We start from the raw sequence: 18,426 nt of genomic DNA, 5'->3' as shown, positions 1-18,426 counted from the left end.
ACAGAGTATATGTGAGTCATCATTTCAGCTATTGCGGTGTCGTGCGAAATATCTACTTTGTGCAACGTGAGGAAATAAAGTTTTCTGGATAAGTACTGAGCCAAGATGTTTTCTACCGCTGACTTCATCTGTGACCGCAGGAGATACGACGTATCTTCTGATGGTAATGCCATCTTCGGCATCTCCGTCGTGCATTCAGGCAAAATCAAAATGATGCAAAAATTATGAAGACTCCGTGCCAAAAACATTATCTTTGTTCAGCATCTGAAACATAAATCATTGTAAGGACATGAATATGTATATATAACACGGATTTGAAGGAATGTGTACACACTTATGCCAACACAAAATTACCTAGTCTTTCTAGGAGCTAAGTTTAGGTTTTTAATATTTTAATATGAATATTATTTTCACTTAGGTGAATTGGGAAAGAAAAATCACAATTTGTTCTATAAAATCAATAATTAAATATTTCAGACAATGATCTCTTTTATAGTTCGCAAATGCAGCTCTTGCATTTGTAGACCAAATGAAAACCCTAACAAAAAAAAAATGAAATGGATCTTAAAATGTAGGTAAATTATTGATTAATCTTTTTTGTCAGCAAGCAGTGAAATACTGTAATATGGTTCTGTGTGTTAAAAGGGTTATACATTTCACTAAGAACAACACTATTTACAAAAACACAAATAGTCAGATATTGGTAGTAGTTGTTTTCTTATACATTTAATTCTAAAATGTTTGTAAATTTTTGTTACGTTGTAGTTGAATTAAGTTTTCCTCTGGAATGCACACACATATACATATATAATATGTATATATGAGTGCAAAGACTTCTGAATTTGTAGTAAAATAATATCAGTTTGTGAGAGTATAATTTACATTTCTTTTTTTAATAGATAATACAAAAAAAATTTCAATAAAACGAAAATAAAAATTCCTTGAAAAGCAACAATGTTAAAATGATAAGCGGGTTTAGGCCTTCGAAAATTTAAATGTATACAAAAATGAGCTATCCTCCTGTAAAAAATACTTCGAAACATTTGAAAAATAAATCAACGAGAACGTACAAGACAAAGAATAAATGATATAAGGTTTACTTTTACAGCTATGAATTCGACATAAAGTCATACGTAGTCAGAAAGATGACATTTGAATACTTCACAAATGTATGTACTTAATATACAATACATTTGTTCAATAGTGTTAAACCAAACGGATCTATTAACTTAAAATATATTTATTTAAATATAAATTAAAACTAAATTCATGCAAAAGTTTTTAATAAAACATTTAATTTTAAAAACTTGTCTGATACTTACATATTTGGGTTAAAAGATTCTGTGAAAAAAAAATGTTAATCTACAGAAAAAATTTCTTCATGCAAAATAACTTTACGGGCTGTATAATATAATCCAATAATATAAAAGTATTTAGAGGCGAACTATAGTATAAATTTCATGACAAGATGTTTTTATCTGTTGCTAAGAAATGAAGACATTGCGAGCTTGTTGTTTTCACCTCATTTTAATAGCTTAATCAAACATATTTAATAATTGTATTCCTAATTTTAATGTGGTACGCCATTTCAAAAGTATGATGTAATAAACTTCAAGAAACATTTGAAAATAGTGCATTGAAGTTATATTTGTAATTATTATGGAGAAATCTGAATTTTTGCCTACCTGTTTTGGTTATTTTCTTCCAGAATTCTTCCTGTTGAACATTTATGTTCGTAATCGAAAAGTTCAGTACATTGGCGTAGAGTTCATTTATCCCAAAACTCAACGAACTGGCGGAGTACGGTGCTTAAGTGATAAATTCACCGCCAGTTGCCGAAATGTTCGGTTATAAGCTGATGGACCCAAGGATCCAGAATGTTCCACCAACTGCTTGCACCAAGCGAAAGCGGCTTGCTGTCTGAATATCCAACCAACCAGAACACAGCATAAAAATAATTCGTGCGATTTGTTTCGTTTCCATGGCGATTAATGGCACTCTACTTAACATTAATGTTCGCAACGTTCGGTCTCATGAGCTACAGATACAATCGTGAATCGTGTTAGAGGTCATATATAGCATTTTTAATCCATTATACAAGCTGTTGGGCTGAATGTGTTTCCTTTCTGTATTTTACTTCCGCATAAGTTTGTGGTGTGACTTCTACAACAGAACACGCGACACTCACAAAATGCGGATATGATTTCAACTGTGCACACAAGCACAATTCTCTTAAAATGTCAAACTGTTTTATTATTTCTTATTGCCTTTCTCCCAGTTTACTTCAAGTGGTAAGATATTGGTCAAAGCTCTTTGGGCTCATTCTGTGTTCTCGTAAAAGTGCACTTTCAAATGTATGTTAGTTTAAGAGTAATCAGTGACTGCCAGATACGAATTTTAAAGCTATGCTTTTTTTAGGCGCGTCATAAAAAAATGATGAGAGTGAAATTTTTATTATGCGCGCGCACCATGCAAAAAAAATTACACAGGATAAAATAAAACTTGCATAAAAAAATTGGTTGTCTGTAAAGTCGGTTTACGAACGATAGTTTAACGTGACAACGTCATAACAAAACATTGATGACATGATTGATCCAGAAGAAAAGGAAATATCATATTCGGCCTGAGACTGAGCCATAATAGGTTTTTACAACCAAACCATTTAGGCATTAAAAATATTATAATCTTTGAGGAAGAAATTTGTTTAATTTTTCTATCTTTTGTATGATAATATCTACCTCTGCATACTTTTATGAATAAAATTGAATCAATTTTATTGAATTATCACTATTTTGTATGGATAGAAAGAAGCAGTGAAATTAAATGTACAATTTATTTAATAAATTTACTTTTATTTGCATTAATCAATTCAAATATATTTATTACTTTTGAAATGTTACGTGAGCCGTATTTATTTTTACAAGTACAAAAAATTGGTTGTCTGTAAAGTCGGTTTACGGACGATATTTTAACGTGACGTCATAACAAAACATTGATGAAATGATTGATCCAGAAGAAAATGAAATATCATATTCGGCCTGAGACTGAGCCGTAATAGGTTTTTGCAACCAAACCATTTAGGCATTAAAAATATTATATTCTTTGAGGAATAAATTTTTTTTTTAAATTTTCTATATTTTTTATGATAAAATCTACCTCTGCATACTTTTATGAATAAAATTGAATCATTTTTTGAATTATCACTATTTTGTATGGATACAAAGAAGGAATGAAATGAAATCTACAATTTAATTAATAAATTTACTTTTATTTGCATTCATTAATTCAAATATATTTATTACTTTTGAAGTGTCGTGCGCGCCGTATTTATTTTTACAAGTACAAAAAGAAATTTCAGCCGCCGTGATTTGTTCCGTTAACCTATCGACAGCGTTGCTAACCTCACAGCCACGAGGCCATATTGAAAACAATTGTTTCAGATGTTATAGATTAATAACATTCCACGCACGATATTTGTTTCAATTTCTTTTAACTAGCATATTCTCTGTTGGACTCGAAATATTTACACGCTCGTGGGCTCATAACTATAATACGGTGTGTGATTTAGTTGATTAAATAATAACTCATGACAAATAATTACCAATGTCAAACTAAAGCGTGAAAAGTATCATACCAGCATTAAATATTAAGTTACACAGCTAAAACAATACTTATACAACACTGTTTAAATATACTGAATTACACTAGTAGTTAAAATAATACGTACTTGTAAGAACGCAATTTCCTTGAGAATATACTCCCGTGAGGTGGTGCACAACAATAACCTCGAACCTCGGCCGAGTTCTCTGTACCGTCCGCATCATACCAGAGAGATGCCACGCATGCGTAAACAGGACACATCCATAGTGGGACATCCGTAGTGGGACATCGGTACTGGGACAATTTTTCGTGCGTGCAGCCAGCGTTCATCGATTTATTAAACGTTGTCACGTCAAAAAAATTTGCAGCTGCCGAGATTCGAACCCATCCATGCTAACCACACGGCCACGAGACCATATTGAGAATTATTGTTTCAGATGGTATAAATTCATAATATTCCACGCACGAAATTTTTTTAATTTCTTTTAACTAGCATATTATCTGTTGGACTCGAAATATTCACACGCTCGTGGGCTCATAACTATAATACGGTGTGTGATTTAGTTTATCAAATAATAACTCATGACAAATAATTAACCAATGTCAAACTAAAGCGTGAAAAGTATCATACCAGCAATAAGTATTTACTTACACAGCTAAAACAATACTCATCCACACTGTTTAAATACACTGATTTACACTAGTAATTAAAATAATCCGTAGTGGGACATCCGTAGTGGGACATCCGTAGTGGGACAATTTTTCGTGGGTGCAGCCAGCGTTCATCGATTTATGAGACGTCACGTCAAAAAAAAACTTTATATAATTTGTACTATTAATTTCCACATATTTACACATTTTCAACCACACACATCGCTGATATGGTTAAAACCACGCATGAGTGTTACATGAAATATTCGTTACGATTTGATGACTTCAAAGCCTTGACTTACCCTTCCAGCTGTGAAGAAAAAATAATTTATATAATTAAACGAATATGCACGAATCGACCTTGGCCCTTTCCCATTTGGCTACCTTAACACTTTTAAGATTCACGCCATTTGAGTTCATTTCAAACTGGTTAACATACTTTAAGCATTAATTATTTATACATCTCTCATTTATTCATCTCTTACCACGCACCTCAGTTGCAACACACTCCTTCGCGCTACTTATCCTTCCAGTATGTCGTGACACCGTCCCCAATGCTCCGATCTTACGCACACGAAACATGTCTGTCGTCGTCCGTTATCGCTCGCCAAGTGGTCACTCATGCTGTTCACTTCACTTCTCTCATCGCTCCGACGATTAGGTGGCATCGGCACCAGTCTTGAAGCCGGGTTCGCTTCACCCTAGCTCGCTGGTCGATCTTCTTTTAAATCTGCCGGTTCTTCCCGTCGAAAAAACTCACAGCCCTCCGAGGTTTCGAGTCGTCATGCTAACCAATCATGCTAACCAGAGTGACGTACAACGTTATAACAGACACCCCCCCCCACACACACACACACACACACACTACATATTAGCTATGCTCGTTAATTTACGCTCCCGCGAAATGGCTTGATTTCGGAAGTGCTCCTCGTAAAATGTTTACCTGCATGAGGGACTGCACTTTATCTCCCAGCGATATTGTGTTTCCCGTGCGATCGGTTAACAGACGGATAGTTAGTTGTATGCACGTACCGACGTACCGACAGCGCTCCTACAATGAACTAAATAATAAAGCATCTCTCTTTGATTATCACGTATGCTCTCCGCGTGTCATGCTGACGTGATCGGCGTGTAGACATCGCAGTGTATACACGCGTGAAACAAACCAATTGGGGGGGGGGGGGGGGGGGGCAACGTAGAACGGTCGGTGTGTTTGCGATTGGTTCAGCCGTGCTTTGCGTTGCGTCACGCAGGAAGCTGGTGTTTACGTTGGAGTCCAACCGTTGGCCCGTTAAGGGCTCCGCCTACCTGGGCACACATACGGTGTGCTGAGCTTCAGGAAAAAACAACGTAATTTCAAAACTACTCATGATATCCGAGTGGGGTCTGCTTACGAAAAGCATTTAAGAGTTCGCCAAAGGCCGAAAAGTACTTTGGATTTCGGATAAAGTTTTTAAGCTGTATTTTTAGAAGAGTTAATATGGCTAAAACGCGTGTTTTCAGAGTATTTTTAGGCCTAAATCAACCGGTACAGATTCTTGAAATTACTTGAGGGACTTGCATTATACTTTTATCTTCATTTCTCGGCCATATAATGTTACGGTCACCGCTAAACTTTCACAGTTATCATGTGACGAGAAGATTGCACGCCAGTTCAGAGTCTTGCGCTTAGAGGCGATACCGCAGCGTCGCGCTTATCATCCCGCCTCACCAACACACATACACCACTGACGAGGCGGGCCCCTTAAAGGTCTTTCGTAGCAGTGCTCGCCGTGATTGGTGGAGTGCTGTGGCGTCACTGCATAGTGTACACGCGGGTGGCTTGTGGGTTTAGTTAAAGACTGCCGGACATAGCCACCACTGCTGAAGAAACCAGCAAACAGCACAGCCAGGGCAACACGGACTAGCAAAGCAGTACTGATCACAAGTTCACCATATAAAAGACAACTTCTAGACTCCACGAGACGACATAGCCTCTGGACATAGCCGGATATCTAACACCTCTCCTGTTACATGAATGTGTGTATAATATAAATTGTAAATATGTTCAAAACAAAAACATTGAGCCAAAAGAGGCTCCAAAAAACATTTGGGATCACATTCCTGTTACGTCCAGTGTGTCGACTGTTTTAACTCATAAATGACAGAGTTAATAACTTTTAAGTACCTAATACCAAAAATAATTTTTACTTATGACTTAAAATGGAAACATAATCAAACAAGCCTGTTGCCATGCTAAGAAGCTGAATGGTTTTTTCCTTCAATAATTTAGAGTTTATTAAAAAATACATTCCAGAAAAAGCCAAATGAAAATTTGTTTCTACCCAAACTCAAACCTCAGCCATTTTGTTGTGTCCCATTGGTTTCAAGAAGAAAACACAGGAGGGAAGGAAATTAATAATTCGTTGTGGTAAAAGAAGACTTGGCTGCACCTTACTGGCTACGAACGAGGTGCAAAAAAAATTATCCGGACGGTAAGGGGAGTTGCTGACAGGAAGAAGGGGTTTCGCCGAAGAAAAGTAAGGGAGAAGGAGGGGGGTGTTATAGGGGGCTGAAGGGAATATCAAACAGCAGCGAAGCGCTGAGTACAGCCCATGAAAGTTTAAACAGCCTTTGAAATGATTCGAGGGAAATCGGGGGGAGAGGGAGGCGGTTCTAATACCGGAGGCGGGGAAGACAATAACGCGAAGGGTAGGCAAAGAAGAGGGTATGACACTGTAGGGAAGGGGAGGGGGGTGAAAATGATTGCGTCACTTTTACTTACATGTCCCTTCTTCCCTACTTACGTTATTAAGTGACTCAGCGCGAATGTGATCCACCAGACACTCGCGAGCTCCAAAGAATAGGTACGCCATCTGTGGCGCGCACACAGCGCAGAAGATACTCTCATAGCGTTGAGTTCAATACCCGAGTGCTAACTCACTAGATCAAACTGAAATCAATAATTACATATCCTTAAATCCTTGTCCAATTCACCTGCAATTATAAAACAAATTATTTGCATCATTAATAGAGTCATGGGCAAACATACGTTGTATATACTTACCTAGTGCTTCAGAAAATTTAACCAACGCGATTTAAAAAATTCTGAATATATCCGAGTGGTGTATTTTTACGAAACAAAAAGTGTTTACAAGTTTGAAAAGAGTATAAATGGCTAAAATGATTTTTTTTTTCAGAATGATTTGTAGGCATTAAACTCCCCGTAAATATTTTTGAAATATATCAAGATACATGCATTACACTTTTATCTTCATTTATCTGCATTATAATGATGATGTTACCGTTCAGAACTCACATTTGCCTAATGCACGTCGAGCAGACTGCGCGCCAGACTAGGCACTGCGCTGGAAGCACCAGCTTCTTCACTCCGCCTCACCGCCACAGATACACCCACGACTGGGCGAAGCCCGCTGGTTGCTGGCAACAAGTCCACTGGAACTCTCCGAGAGTCCTCGGTGCGATGCCCGAACCTGGCACTCGCCCAAAACTGCCATGGCGACGATGCATACCGCAGAACAACCTTCTGGGGCGTGGTCTGAGCAGAAAAACAAAAAAAAAATTTACTTGTTTGAGCCTCGTAGTCCTACAAGCAGAAGGTATAGATTAAACAAACGTAAGTGTATTTTTTTATTTTTGTAAATGTAAAAAAAAAAAGTCTAGATTAACTAACTCAATCAAATAATATGCTTTGAGACAGTTGATAAACACGTTCATGGAAGACGAACTTCCTTCTCCTTGATGTCTAGCGAAGCCTTCCTTCTCTTGCGATCGTAAGTGAGCGACCCGCAACCAACCTAAAATAAATAATGGTTACCTCGAAACAACACGTGGTGACACCTGTTGGTAATAATCGGGACTGCTTACAACAAGTTCTTTTTGCATGAGATATATACTAACTCTCGTAGCTGAATGGAGTCAAAGACATTTAGAGCCAAGTAGTCTCGTTGTCTCGTAGACTTGTTGACATGCAAACCATATTCTTTCGAGAACAAAGTGAAGAAGTGCGCATTCAAGACAGTGATTACTCCCATTTTCAATTCCGATGATGTGAAGCAATCTGTTAAAGACAGTAAAGAGAAACTCTGTCGGGAAGAAAAACACTGGTCTCTGTCTTCAGTAAACCGATTGGAGCTATGATTTAGTCAGTTCAAGCCAATGCAGAGCTAAATGTTTATAAGATTGCTAATTTTCGCAATTTTTCCTTTATTAGAATATAAATTATATAATAAATTGCATTGGTAAAAATGTGTTTTATTTAATCTGTCACTTTTTGTTAAATTTATGTGATATATAACTAAATTTATGTTTATGCATTGACCAAGGTATGAACCGTGTACAGTATTCCATCGTTTTAATTAGTATAATAATAAGTGTTTTTTGATGAATTTTAAATTTTTTTCCGAAATTCTTGGTAAATAAATACAAATGTACAAGATCGTGGTCATGACAGTTTATAGGAGTCTGGTATATGAGAAACTTTAGCGGCTTTTAGGATTTTGAACATAAGTAATTAAATAAGTATTTTTATTATAAAATATATATTTTTTGCATTGATATAGTATTGAACAAAGGACGGGAATAGATCGAATCAATCAGTATATTAATGAGTGATTTTTCTGATGAATTTAGGAATCTTTCCCGAATTTATAGCTGAATAAGTACAAATTTCCAAGATGGCGGGTATCACAGTAATAATAAATTATTACAACACTCTAGCGGGTAAAAATTAAACAAACAGGACGGTAGTGCACTCCAGGAGACATGACGAAAGATTAGCTGGGAGGTCAATCTGCCGGTGGCTTCCTTGGAGGAAGGATCGTCACCACTTTTTATTTTGCCCTCACCGGTTTCGAACCGAGGATTCCGTGTTTTATTAGAATTTTGTTAAAATTTGTTAAATTAATTCTTTTTTAAATTATTTTTTTTTTTCAAAATTTTCAGATAGTAATTTCGGATTTTTAAGATGGCAGCAGTAATGAAAATTGTAGCGTTGTAGAATCCAAGATTGCGGCCGTAACTAAAGAGCAACGATTACATCAATGTCATCCAAGATGGCAAGGTAACGAAAAATGCAATATTTAAAGAATCCACAGTGGTGAGCGTAACTATATGTGCCACACTTTTTTTTTAAAATAATTTGTATTAAATATTATTAAGGATATTTTTTTATGAATTTTAACATTTTTTCTGATTTTCTAGCACAAAAAATATAGATTTTCAAGATGGCAAGTTTAAAGTAAGAAATTGTTATTATTTTTGCATTTATTTAAGTTTTTTTTTAAATTAATTACATGGTCTTTCTTTCCGGGAATCTAACCGAGGACCGAAATCGATTAATAACTAAACAGTTGAAGTAAGCAAATTTTTTTATTTTTATATATTTTTTTAATTTTTCTGTCAAAAATTTAAGATTTCAAGTTTATGGCCAAGGTTAAGGTCAAGGTCATGACCTCGGTGGCTTAGGGGGGTTTGTAGATATGGATTCTTAAGCCATATTGCGGACTATTGGTTCTTTGTAACGGCAAAAGCTTCTGGGTTTTTCAAAATCAGAATTTTTGAATTTTTGAGGAATAAAACGGGAAATTTTTCCTCAAAATGGGATTTTTCCCCTCGAAATATGAAATATTTTTATTTATACAATTTTTTGAGATTTTTTGGCGAAATCTTTTCCTAAAAACTGGAAATTTGTGCGGATTTTGGCGAATATTGGGAAAATGTTGGAAAATTTTGAGTCACCTTTGTTAAATTTCGGAGTTCAAGGTCAAAGATCAAGGTCATCCATGATGGTCACAGTGTGGTCACAATTCACAGCCTGAACCCCGGAACCTGGCACCTCAGCCTTGAAGCCTGTACTTGGATGCCCTATTATATACTACTTAATAAATTATTTTGAATAATAATTTGTACACACGCGTTCAATAGTAATGTAAATATTCTTTTTTGCCGAGCTTTGAGGTAGAAGAGTATTTTAATGTTAACTAGACAATAGACCTAATTTTCTTAAGTATCCTGAAAGCTGTTTTCTCTTTTGCTATAAAATAATATTTTTATATATTTTATATATTTATATATATATTTTGGAGTGTAAAACTTAAGGAAAATATTGTTTCATGGGAGGCCTTCAATGATCAATATTTTATGAATGGTTGACTGATTAGGTTTACAGCAGTCAGTACCCGTTGGACATATAAAATGTTGAAGATTTGTTTTATGAAATAAAAGGCCACGCATTTATACAGTTTGGTAGTTGTTTTTATGGCTTGATCTTTTGTATGTTAAGTCGAGACAATAGCAGTGCCTACGCCAGTGTGGTGGTCAGACACCGTCACCATTAAGGCCCTTGATATTCAGGCCCTTGCCAATTATTGTTTTCTATTAAAATATTGCTTTCACTAAAAAATTGTATTTTTTTACACACCTGGTGCCGTAGTGGACGCAACCTTACACTGAAGCCAGGGATTGTAGATGCAAATATCTGTTGTGATTAATGTTTTATTGATTTCGGAATTTACGATCAAATGCATGCTATCGTACTTACGCATTCACTCTGGCTCTTTTGTTTACTGTCTTGTCCTCTTATCCGTCAATGGTTAAGCTAACAATGCCTTTCACCTGACATAACCATATTTTTTTTACTTTTAGACAAAGAAAAATCTGAAGATGCACAGATGGGGATTATTATTCGGGCGTTTGACTCGGGGTCAGTGAATCTCGAGGTTCCCGATGTCCCCTACAGCGCTACGAGGATTGTATCGATTGTACCGGCTGAAGCTGAAAGTCTTTGCAAGTCATCGCCTTCCCCCCTCCTTCTCTACCTTCCAAGCCGTGAATAGCCCAGAAGTCGTTAGCGACTGTCGAGCGAGAAAGTTAATACTGAATAACCCGCCAGGCATATTTGGGAAACGCCGTTCCGTATTCTCTTTTAACATTTTTAATGAGAGGCCTTCTGTTGTGACTTCGCCGTCAACTTTCCGTGCTTGGAGACGACGCACCTGCCAAACGGACGTTTACGCGTCCCAAGTGTGTTCCCACGTAGGTTGACGTCTCGGTGGTAAATTTTACTGCAGTTAAATAAAAATTCGTAGTTGAGACTATAACCCGTTTTTACCATGGTTATGTTCAGAAAACTAAGGTGTCATATGTTACGGTATTATTTTAAAATACTATTTTTTTCTACAGTTTACTGAAAATCGTGCTCACCGTTGGATATTTTCATTGTCAAAAACAAAAATTATCATCGCTGAAATAAGAAATGAAATAAAAGTAGAAAAAATACTTGTTGTAACTTGTGGAACTACTTTTTTTTAATATTTTAAAAACTTCTATTAACTTCTGGAACATTTTGAGGAAATGTACATAACCTTCTATGTATTCTTCAATATTCCACAATGATCAGTTTAACATTTTCTCTTATTCTATGCAGAAAAAAATGTTTCAAATGTTTGTAATTGAATGCATCCACCATTGTATAACTTATAACGAATTTCATGATCTGCCTACTGACGTAGATATTAATATTTTTTATTTTTAGATACTATATTTCATACCTTTCACTTAAATGTAGTCTTATAAAAATTGTTTTTGGACCAACGTTTAATATCATGTTTAAAACATATTTTAAAGGTTTAAAAGATATTTTAAAGGTTTAAAAGGGTCTGATATTTAAGGTAGTAAGGATGTTTTAATTTTTTTCCCACGCCTGTTTTTTGAACCCCTTGCAATAATATATCGTCTCTTAAAAAATTGTTTCAGGCAAAAATTTTAGAATATGTTTAGGATTTTTACAATTCATGGTAAGGGTTTGATATTATATTTACTAAAGTAGTAATGATATATTGTTCTTCAACCCTTTCTCTTTTTTTAACCTTTGCAGTAATGGTTCGTTGTGTCAAAATTAAATTAAGACACGTTTAAAAATTATTTAGAAAGTTAATAAAATAGCGAACTCGATAGTGTACATTCTACGGAAGTTGTGAGTTTATTTTATTTGAACCTCTATTTTTTCAACCATTTGCAGCAATTTTTCATATTATCAAAAATAGTTTTAGACAATAGTTTTAATTATTTTTATAATTTTGATAAATAATTGTAACATATTTGATAGTATACCTAATAAGGGAGTTGTGATTTATTTTATCCTTTAACTCCCATTTTTTCCACCTTTTGCAGCAATGGCAGATTGTATCGTAAATTGTTAGATTTACAAACAATTTGAAATGGATTTTACAGTGCGTCTACAAAGGGAGTTATGAAATATTTTTATTATTCATCCTCTGTATTTTTGACCAATTGCGGTAATTTTTTTATCGCATGAAAATAATTTCATGAAAAATTTGTAGATAATATTTAAAACTTTACCAATAATTCAGAACATATTAGATTATGTCAGGATATGGTACGGAAATTACAAAAAAATATATATATGTGTTTGAACTCCGGTTTTTCTAAACACTTGTGGCAATGGTTCGTCTTATCAAAAACCATTTCAAAAATATTTTTAGATAATATTTTTAACATTTAAGATAAATTTTACTCGTTACGAGTTACGGATTTTTTGTCTTCTAACACCTGTCCCCCCCCCCCCCCCCCCCACTCCATGCAACACTGCTGCTCCTTTGGTCGTATTTTGCCCATTACCGAACTTAACTGATATTTTCCATGATACTTTTCCATACTGATATTAGTTCGGAAGCGATTTGTGCGAAATTATAGCTGTGTTCGTGCCCATAAAAATTATGATTTATATATATATATATATATACTTGGAAACTAAATGTAAGTCAACTCGTAACCATATGAACAGCTCAGAAGTGTTCAAGGGTTTGCAAGAAATAAAGAGCTTTGTGTATTTTGTTACTAAAGATTGTACTATTAAACTCAATGGGCCCACCACTAAAAGAGAAACTGCTTTGTAAGATGTGTGTTTCGTTTGTAATAGGACGGGGGGCCTCCAACATATTTAGGGTTCTGAACAAATTGTAGCCTATATAGACTCAACTCTCGTACTTTCGTTGGATGTTAGAAAAGTAATGATCATTGAAAGTTTGTCCGTGAATTGGTGTATATATATATGTGTGTGTGTGTTAGCATAACTATAATTAGGCACCAATAATGGCCGAAAAACAATATCTTCTTCAATGTGAGCCGCAAATTTGTGGAAAATAGGGGGAGGGGGTGGGGACTAGAAGACCACTTCTGAATAAACTTTTTTATCATAGTGTAATACTATAGAAAAAGGAAAGCTACTGATAGGCCTGGTGCACACAAGGCGTTGGGCGTTACGTCAAACGAACGTCAACAGTGTACACATCGCGCTTTTAGCCCGGCGTTCGACGACCGTTGGTAGAACGCACGCACGGACTGTCTGGAAATGGGCGTGGAAGTGATTGCTTGTGCAAGAAAAAAAAAATCAATTTGACGACCTACTCCAAATAATAAAAGTGGATATCATTGGTGTATAAACAATTTTAAGAGACTCGTTTTCTCCAGAAAAATACTCGTTTTAACGCTTAGGTAAGTACATTTAATAATCTTTAATAGAACAAATCCAAGTAGTGTGAATCTTGGCTGGAAGGTGACAACGACGTTCACTGATGTGATGATGATGATGGTGTCGTAGACCACTGCTGTAAATATGCTTATGTTGTTCGGGATCTATCAGTGAAACATCCTGAATCATTGGGTGTGGAATATGCGTATTGGTATTAATTTGTTTGTAGCGACGATGACTGATGAAAGTTCTGTGCCCTTTGAAGGACATTGAGAAATTCAATTTCAGTTGTAAGGCGTGGATTTTCGGTATGATTTTGCTTAATTCTCTGCATAATGATAAGCAGAATAATTAATCATCATCTTCTTTTGAATGATGGCGTGTTTAATTTTTTTTCTCTCGCGTTCAAACTGTTTCTGTAAAATGTCAACGATTTGTTTGTCCACAGCATTTATTCTTTGTTTTTTTTGCGTCTTTTTTCCCCTTGCTCTCTGTATCATTATTTGTTGCATAACTCGCAACAAATTGAAGTTTTCTGTAACACACATATGGCGAATGTTTGGAACATCCAGATCCAACGGAATATTAGTTTGCTTTTTAAGACTCCCACGTGTAATTGTTCCAAATGCTTTCCCGCATTTTACAGTAGTGTAGTACCTGAAAAGTAACAATTAAAATTTTATTTTTCACGGAAACCTGGCATCTGGATGCTCGTTCGCAGAATTGCATTATGAAAATTATGGAAATCTTGGAAAATCGACTATTATCAAGATAAGTTGAACACGTTTGTAAATCTATATCAATGCCTGAAATGACAACAGATAAATTGAAAGAAGTTGAAGAAGGTTTTAAGAAGTACGCTAACTTCCCAAATTGTATTGGCGCAATGGATGGAAAACATATTGAGTTAATACAACCAACACATACAGGCCGCTTTATATCAATTACAAGAAATAGTTTTATTCGGTGTTACTAGCAGTTTGTGATGGAAATTACTGTTTTGTATACGTTGATGTCGGATCCTATGGCAAAAACAGTAATTCTGGCATATTTGAACATTCATTTACACATTATCGAGAGCAGGGCTCTCTATCGAATGCATATTCAGAATAGAGGGCAACAAATTGCGAATATTCCACAGACCTCTTGATGTGAACATTAAGTTCGCGAAAAACATTACTAGCACAGTATTGCACAATTACGTTCGAGTACGTGACAGTTACAGCTATGAAGACACGCATTATGCTTCGCCATTACAATATCTAACTTTAGAAGATATACCACGAGGCAGCTTGTGAGCTAGAACTGCAAGAGAAAAATATTCCAGCCATTTTGTAAAGGAGGGAAAACTGAAATCGCAGGAATACGTGATTTAATTTATTACGGCATAGTTATTGTAAACCTTAATAAATAAAACAAATTCTCACCTAAAACTTTTTTTCTCCAAATTATCTTCAGGTTCAAAAAAAACTTTCACCATTTCCTCCCAATTTCGTTTCTTCAATACCCTGTTTCTGTAATCGGGAGTCTCCATGTCCCAAACGGCTTGTCTCTATATTTTTTTAATTTTATTTCATCAATAAATAGATCAGTATCGAAAAGATCGTTCTCAATTTCGGTCGACGTGCGTCCACTCAACTTGAAAGCGCACGATGGAATGTACAGAAAAAGGGGTGTTCATGACCAGAAACGCGCGTTTGCGTGCGTGAAAATACATCTAAGCCTTTGGTTCTAAAAACGCGCGTTAATAAAGCGTGTGCTTTAAAACGCCTAATGTGCACCAGGCCTTGGGCAACAAAGGATGTCCTCTTTCATGAAATTTATTTTGGTGATTTGGTAATCAACGTTTAATTTCAAGCCATTCGTCAAAAAAATATTTTAAGATAACATCCACGTTGCTGGGTTTCGAAAACCGTTGTAAATGAATCGTCTATGTTATCATCTAAGATTTGTGCATTTAAATTTGATTTTTTTCGCGCACATTCCGTTTACATATTTTTAAGTGCTCGCATCAGAATGGAAGGACTGCTCGCTCGGTAGCTGCCTTGCACTCTTGGGGCGACTGAGACACTTGATTATCGTGCCGTTGTCACCCTTATAGCTTCATTGTAATCTTACACACACAAAAAATGTCCTTTTCCGAATTAATGGCGATGCGTCCATGCTGCACGTTTCTACGTCACTCGGCATTTGCAGCCGCAATGGAAAATATTAATTTATAAAGGATGGATTATACCAGTGGTTCCAAAACTTTTTCAGCTGGCGACCCACCTTTCCTTATAGGAATACCTCCACGGTCTATCGGTCCATGCTGGAGTAAAAAACATTATTTGTATCATATCCCTTTCTTATGTTTATATAATTTACCATCAAATATTACAAATATATATGTATATAAGTATATGTTTTTTTTAAGATACCGATTGATTATTGATAAACAATTTGGGTTCTGATTTGAAAATGGTTGACAAAATATAAGCTCTTTGTAGCAACACAGTTATTTATTTAACAATAGATATGTATTCGAACACAATTTGATTTGTTTCGATTTTTATTATCTCTTCTGATGGTTTATTCCATGGTTTCTGATAGTTTTAGGATCGAGTCGCGACCCACCGTTTGGGAACCGCTGGGTTATACCTTTCGTAGGGTAAATATTTGAGAACTTTCGTTGCTGAAAGACTCGTCAAATAATTTTTACCTTTTATTCACTTGGTTTAAAAAAAAAATAATTATGTAATATTTCAACGGGTTTGTAAGGAAGTTTCAACAAAAAATGTGTCTATCGATAATTTTTTTACGACTTAAAGGCACAAACAAGTAAACTGTCGTAAATTTGCTCTATAGGTTTGCAAATTAGTATTAGAATCTCCTAATATAAGATTTTTTCTGGGAATAAAGTTATTTCAAGAAATAAGTATTAACAAACTGTTTTGCTAGATAGAATAATTTATACTGGCTAAGAATTATATCCGTTCGAATTTCTGTAGTACACTACAAGACTGCGGCCTAAAGATCTCTTCGGTCCACGTAAATGGAGACTCAATCCAAAAAAAAAAGGTGGTTTCGGGCTCTGCTTTCATGTCCGTGGGAAAGTAAAAAAAAAATCCCTATGTGGACACGGTAATTGTTGGTGGGTGGAGGAAACGGAAATCTAGTGACGACCTAAATACCGCCTTGGAGATGTATTTTTTTTTTGTTTCCAAACTGCGAGTTCGGAAAAGAAAACAAAGAAATCATGGTCACACGCACCCTGAATCGAACAAGCTCTTAAGATGTTCCGTTTTAACCTTGCGTGGACGCACTTTGCACGTATTTGGAATAGGGGAATGAAATACGTGACATGCGCGAGTGCTTGCTTTTTACGGTGCATAATCTTAGATTTCTTTTCAACCAATGACTTCCGTTTATAAGCTTAAGCTGATAATTAAAAAAAAAAGCTTTAAAAAAATTAAGAATAATTTTGGCCTAGAGAACATTGAAATGTCGTTAGAATGTGCAAACAACGTACAATTAATTTATTTTTGTTATTTTTGTCTAAGTTTTATGATAGCAAAACGAATGCCAATTGTTTAAAAGTATTTAAAAAGTAAGTCTATCTTTGAAAATTTCATGTTGATATAAATTTTTACCGTTAAAAATAGTGTTTATACAAGTATATTTTTAACGTCTTCTGTTTCATTTGACGTAAATATGAGTTTGTTGTTGTGCTTGACTGTTGTGTTTGAGCATGAAATATAGCTAAATAATGTACATTGTAAGCCATAAAAATGTTAAGGACCTAAAAGTCACGAACACAAACACGAAAAATTCCCAGAAATTTGATATTTTGTACACACTGCCAAAATCTAGCTTTCAATTTTTTTACGGTGTTAATTAATATTATTTTCTTTTGATTTGACTGAAATATCATCGGACGATTTAAAAAAGTAATAATTTTCAAACAGAACAATTTTTATGTGTGTAATTCAAGGTAGGCTAATATTTTCTCCTTATTCAAACTTATTAGTAATTAACGATAGGTTTGCGTGTCTTGGACGAATTGAAACTTTGTAAATGTTTCTTTAAAAAAGAAAAAAATATATTGCTTTTGCTGGATATCCTTATCTTTTCTTTCCTTCGAATATTTTTTCCGAAGTAAACTTTTTTAAATCCTGTAGAGTAATTCAGGGCGATGACCCTAACGAAAATTGAAATGCTTAAGAGAGGGTTGGTAAATTGGTGGAGAGAGTGAGAGACGGGGGAGGGAAAATATTGAGCGTCACACTCTTCACTCTCAGGCAAGCGTAAGAGAAGTTCTGAAAACGACGAAGAGTTCTCTCTATAAAACTTCTGTTAAAAATAATACCAAAGTTGTGAAAATATTTTGACATTTCCAATTGTGGTATAGTGGTTTCGTGCGTGCGCACTTTGTTTAAATACAGTTGTTTAGATTAGGATACACACAACATCAAAAACAGGAGTTAACTGCCGAGAGAGCTCATTTATTACACTTGAAACCTAAAGGAAAAGTTTGTTTGTTAAACTCCTCTGACACTCGTTCTACTGACCACCACTCTTCGTGAACACAGCCAATGGGAACACACTCAGGCCGGCTCACAGCTGCACACGGCCTAGACATGATGGTGTTTACCATTTGAGTGATAAGTGTACTTTAAATCATTATTTTTTAAGTTAATTAT

Source organism: Bacillus rossius, chromosome 14, assembly GCF_032445375.1.
Source record: "Bacillus rossius redtenbacheri isolate Brsri chromosome 14, Brsri_v3, whole genome shotgun sequence".
Taxonomy (NCBI): Eukaryota; Metazoa; Arthropoda; class Insecta; order Phasmatodea; family Bacillidae; genus Bacillus; species Bacillus rossius.
Note: the sequence above shows the minus strand (reverse complement) of the source record.